This window comes from Mus caroli, unplaced genomic scaffold (assembly GCF_978045245.1).
Source record: "Mus caroli unplaced genomic scaffold, Mus_caroli_1 scaffold_8, whole genome shotgun sequence".
NCBI lineage: Eukaryota > Metazoa > Chordata > Mammalia > Rodentia > Muridae > Mus > Mus caroli.
The window spans coordinates 128165302-128171362 of NW_028227263.1; the positions used below are offsets into that span (position 1 = coordinate 128165302).

At 47.6% G+C, this 6061-nt stretch overlaps 1 pseudogene; it reads left to right on the forward strand.

The window, feature by feature from the left end:
• Positions 1 to 425: 425 nt before the first annotated feature.
• On the forward strand, positions 426 to 4783 carry LOC147003489 (transcription elongation regulator 1 pseudogene; annotated as a pseudogene).
• The last annotated feature ends 1278 nt before the right edge of the window (positions 4784 to 6061 follow it).

The window sequence follows — 6061 nt, forward strand, 5'->3', positions numbered from 1 at the left end:
AAAGCATAGTAGTAACTGAACCAGCACCCTGATGTCTGAGCAGTACTTTACCCATGTCCTCTATGATTCTTGCACTCCTTTGGATCTCTGTATGCTGAAAACTTGCAAACTTCTCCTGTATTTTCTCAAGGCCCTACACACATCTAGCTGGGCCTTTGACAAACCTCTACCTCCAAACTCCACGGTACAGGGACACATGCTCCACTATGTTCATGAAAGCCTTATTTGTGATAGTCAGATGTTAGAAACAACCCAGATACCCCACAATAGAAGAAATGATACAGAAAATGCGGTCCATTTACACTATAAAATACTACTCAGCTATTAAGAACAAGGACATCCTGAGTTTTGCAGGCAAAAACAAAAAGGAAGGAACTAAAAATTATCATCCAGAATGGCATAAGTCAGATCTGCATGCATCAGTCATGCAGGGTATGCATGGTATGTAATTACTAATAAGTGGATATTAGCCAAAAAAATTAGAGAATACCAAGAATACAATTCACAAAACTCAAAAAGTTTAACACGACAAAGGGCCAAATTGAGGATGCCTCAATTCCACTTGGGAGGGAGAATAAACAATGACAGGAGGGGGGAAGGGTGGACCTGGGTGGGAGAGGGGACAGAGAGGGGAAGAGGGGAACATGTTCAGGTATTGGGTTGGGGGAACAGGACTGAAACCCTGAGGACCAGCAAAAGAATGGAAAGAGGCAACCTTTGTATATAGGAGGTAGGGCGACACTCCAGAAAAACAGAGAGCTGGGAGGTGAGAAACTCCTAGGAATCAAATGGAGGGACTTTAGATGAAATACCCTACAGTGGGGAACTTGTTGAGCCCAACTCCAGCGGAAAATAAGGCATCAAGTGAGGGAAGGTGTTGCTTTTCCACAGCTGACACAGACTTGTTCTTGTCTGAGAAAACTGCAGAAACAAAAATGGAAAAGTGCCTGAGGAAAAGGGGATCCAGTTACAGGGCCCAAATTGGGATCCACCTCAAGGGGAGGCACCAAGGACTGACACTATTACTGAGAATATGGTGTGTTAAAAAATGAGGCCTAAACTCAGCTGTCTGTAATGGCGGAGAGTGGCAGGACAGAGGGGAAGGCGAGTGGTTCAACCTGCGGGAGCTGAGGATGGCTCAGCAGGCCTTGAGGTTCCGAGGCTCAGCTCCCACACCAAATGCAGTGATGTGAGGCTCACCTTTCATGAGACCACCTCCTCCTTTCGGAATGATGAGAGGCCCTCCTCCACCACCCAGGCCCCCCTTTGGAAGGCCTCCTTTTGATCCTAATATGCCACCAATGCCTCCTCCAGGAAGAATACCTCCACCTATGGGCCCACCACACCTACAGAGACCACCTTTCATGCCTCCACCCATGGGAGCTATGCCTCCTCCTCCAGGTATCATGTTCCCACCAGGAATGCCTCCGGGGACTTCTCCTGGTGCTACAGCACTGCCTCCCACTGAGGATATATGGGTAGAAAATAAAACTCCCGACGGGAAGGTTTATTACTATAATGCTTGGACTCATGAATCTGCATGGACCAATTTAGATGGAGTTAAGGTTATTCAGCAATCAGAACTGATGCCTATGCTTGCAGCCCAAGCACAGGTTCAGGCTCAGGCCCAGGCCCAGGCCCAAGCCCAGGCTCAGGCCCAGGCCCAGGCCCAAGCCCAGGCTCAGGCCCAGGCCCAGGCACAGCCCCAGGCTCAGGCCCAGGCCCAGGCACAACCCCAGGCTCAGGCCCAGGTCCAGGCACAACCCCAGGCTCAGGCCCAGGCCCAGGCACAACCCCAGGCTCAGGCTCAGGTCCAGGCCCAGGCCCAGGCCCAGGCCCAGGCCCAGGCCCAGGCCCAGGCCCAGGCCCAGGCCCAGGCCCAGGCCCAGGCCCAGTCACAGGCCCAGGCTCAGGCCCTGGGCCCAGGCTCAAGCCCAGGCCCAGGCCCGGGCCCAGGCCCAGGTATCATGTTCCCACTAGGAATGCCTCCGGGGACTTCTCCTGGTGCTACAGCACTGCCTCCCACTGAGGATATATGGGTAGAAAATAAAACTCCCGACAGGAAGGTTTATTACTATAATGCTTGGACTCGTGAATCTGCATGGACCAAGCCAGATGGAGTTAAGGTTATTCAGCAATCAGAACTGATGCCTATGCTTGCAGCCCAAGCACAGGTTCAGGCTCAGGCCCAGGCTCAGGCCCAAGCCCAGGCTCAGGCTCAGGCCCAGGCACAAGCCCAGGCTCAGGCCCAGGCCCAGGCATAGCCCCAGGCTCAGGCCCAGGCCCAGGCACAACCCCAGGCTCAGGCTCAGGTCCAGGCCCAGGCCCAGGCACAGACACAGACACAGGCACAGGCACAGGCACAGGCACAAGCACAGGCACAGGCACAGGCACAGGCACAGGCACAGGCACAGGCACAGGCACAGGCACAGGCACAGGCACAGGCACAAGTCCAAGCACAAGCAGTAGGCACTCCTACCCCTACCAGCCCAGCACCTGCAGTGTCCACGTCAACACTGACATCTACCCCATCCTCCACCACAGCTACCGACAACTGCTACTTCAGTTGCACAGACAGTATCAACACCCACAACACAAGACCAGACCCCAAGTTCTGCTGTTTCAGTTGCCACGCCTATAGTTAGTGTTTCAGCTCCTGCTCCTACAGCCACACCTGTGCAAACCGTACCCCAGCCGCACCCACAGATGTTACCTCCTGCTGTTCCTCATTCGGTACCTCAGTCGGCAGCAGCAATACCTGCTTCCCCACCAGTAATGGTGCCTCTGTTCCGTGTGCCCCTGCCTGGCATGCCAATCCCACTTCCAGGTGTACTCCCAGGAATGGCCCCTCCTATAGTACCATGATCCATCCCCAGGTTGCCATTGCAGCTTCACCTGCTACCTTAGCTGGGGCAACAGCAGATTCTGAGTGGACTGAATATAAAACAGCAGATGGGAAGACGAACTATTATAATAATAGAACACTAGAATCCACGTGGGAGAAGCCCCAAGAACTGAAGGAAAAAGAAAAATTAGATGAGAAGATTAAAGAACCAATTAAGGAGGCCTCTGAAGAGCCATTGCCAATGGAGACTGAGGAGGAAGATCCTAAGGAAGAGCCTGTGAAGGAGATAAAGGAGGAGCCCAAAGAAGAAGAGATGACTGAAGAAGAAAAGGCTGCCCAGAAGGCAAAGCCAGTAGCTACTACTCCTATCCCTGGTACTCGTGGTGTGTTGTTTAGACTGGTGATGAGAGGGTTTTCTTTACAATCCCACCACCCGCCTTTCTATGTGGGACCGGCCTGATGATTTGATTGGAAGGGTGGATGTTGACAAAATTATTCAAGAGCCCCCTCATAAAAAAGGATTGGAAGACATGAAGAAGCTAAGGCACCCGGCTCCGACAATGCTGTCCATCCAAAAGTGGCAGTTCTCAATGAGTGCAATTAAAGAAGAACAAGAATTAAAGGAAGAAATGAATGAAGATGAGCCTATTAAAGCCAAAAAGCAGAAGAGAGATGATAATAAAGACATTGATTCAGAGAAAGAAGCTGCCATGGAAGCTGAAATTAAAGCTGCCTGAGAAAGGGCCATTGTCCCTCTGGAGGCTTGAATGAAGCAGTTCAAGGACATGCTGCTAGAGAGAGGGGTATCTGCTTTTTCAACATGGAAGAAGGAGTTGCACAAGATAGTATTTGACCCTCGGCACTTGCTTCTCAATCCTAAAGAAAGAAAACAGGTGTTTGATCAGCATGTCAAGACCAGAGTAGAGGAAGAATGCAGGGAAAAGAAAAACAAAATATTGCAAGCCAAGGAAGATTTCAAAAAAATGATGGAAGAAGTAAAATTCAATCCCAGAGCTACTTTTAGTGAATTTGCTGCCAAACATGCTAAAGATTCAAGATTCAAAGCAATTGAAAAGATGAAATATAGAGAAGCATTGTTTAATGAATTTGTGGCAGCTGCAAGGAAGAAAGAAAAAGAAGATTCGAAGAAGAGAGGGGAGAAGATTAAATCGATTTCTTTGAACTGTTATCTAATCATCACTTGGATAGTCAATCTCGATGGAGCAAAGTAAAAGACAAAGTAGAAAGTGACTCACGACATAAAGCAGTGGATAGTTCATCAACGAGAGAAGAACTTTTCAAACAGTACACAGAGAAAATAGCTAAGAATTTAGACTCAGAAAAAGAAAAAGAGCTGGAGAGGCAAGCCTTCGAGAACGGGAAAGAGAAGTTCAGAAGGCATGCTCTGAGCAAACTAAAGAGATTGATCGGGAGAGAGAGCAGCACAAACGGGAGAAAGCTATCCAGAACTTCAAGGCTCTTCTGTCTGACACGGTACATTCTTCAGATGTGTCCTGGTCTGATACTAGGAGGACCCTCCAGAAAGACCACCACTGGGAATCTGGTTTCTTATTGGAAAGAGAGGAGAAAGAGAAACTTTTTAATGAACATATCGAAGCACTTACCAAAAAGAAAAGGGAGCACTTTAGGCAGCTTCTGGATGAAACGTCTGCGATTACCTTACCATCCACATGGGAAGAAGTGAAAAAAGTAATTAAGGAAGATCCTCGCTGCATTAAGTTCTCCTCCAGTGACAGGGAAAAAAACAAAGGGAGTTTGAAGAATACATCAGAGACAAATACATCACTGCCAAAGCTGACTTCAGGACAATTTTTTAAAGAGACCAAATTCATTACATACAGATCCAAAAAGTTAATCCAAGAATCTGATCAACACCTGAAAGAGTTAGAAAAGATTTTGCAGAATGACAAATGGTAGGGTAGGGGGTGGGGATAGGGGACATCCCTTTGGAGAAGGAAAGAAGAGGTATGGGATACAGAACAGTCAGTGGGTGGAACAGAAGGGGGATAAAATATAGCCTAAAATCTAGGTACAAAAAGATTAAATAAAATTTATACTTAAAAAAGGAATATTATCATAAATGTAAAATAAAAAAAGGAGAGAGAGTCCTAGATTCTCCTCCTTTCTACTGGACAATCGGTCTCAAAACAACTAATAAAGGGCCATGGAACAGGCAAGATCCAATAGATCCCATCCCACACTCATCATTCCAAGAGCATTGATGATTTCATTACCCTGGACATCAGAAGTCTCTTACACCTAACACAAATGCCCCCTATTATTGAACTTCAATAAAGCCAAATAGCCTTAAATGAATCTCCCTCTACAGGACCCTCAGAAAAGCTCCACCTTGCATCCTCTCACAGCCAGCAGACTTTCACACCCTGTGGCCACACCCAGTCTGTAGCCACACTTTAACACCTAATGGAAACCTGGCCAGGTGAAAGACAACTTTTTTTGTTTGCCTTTCTTTCTTTTTTTCTCTTCTCTTCTTTTCTTCTTAGACAGAGTTTCTCTGTATGAACTGTGCTGTGTGTTAGTCAAACTGCAGACAAGGCTGAGCTAGGACTCATAGGGACTCACCTGCCTGTTCCTTCCCATACAGGGCTAGGATTAAAGGTGTGTAACAAACAACTGTCCCATCCTTTGGAATTTACTCCCCTCTTGGGCTCCATCCAGAAAAAAATTTGTCCTTACTCTCTAGTCACCATCTCAAGAAATGGGTCTCTTCTCATGCTGCTGCCCAGAGGACATGCACATTCCTGCTCACTGCAGTCACCTCTTCAGTTCTCCACACATTCTCTTTTTAGACTGGAGCAATGTCCATGTATATGTCCCTGACTTCCTGGATCTCACTATACAGACAAGTGAGGCCTCATGATCACAAAAACCCACTTGCCATTGTTTCCTAAATCCTGGGATTAAAGGTGTGGTCCACAAACCAATATGGTTACACGTGCTAGAAGAAGAAGGGCCTGCTCAGCCAAAAACTATCCTGAGTGTTAAACTTTTGAGCCAGCATACCACCACTATACCTGGTCTAGCCAATCTGTAGCCTCCATTGATCTCAAGGTCTCTCAATATCCTATTGTGAGTTCTTTCTACTCCTGGAAATATGTTTAAAGGAAAATGAATTGGAGAATGCCGACAGTCCCTTCATCCTAGAAGCAGGCCTCCCCATCAGTTGACGTCGGG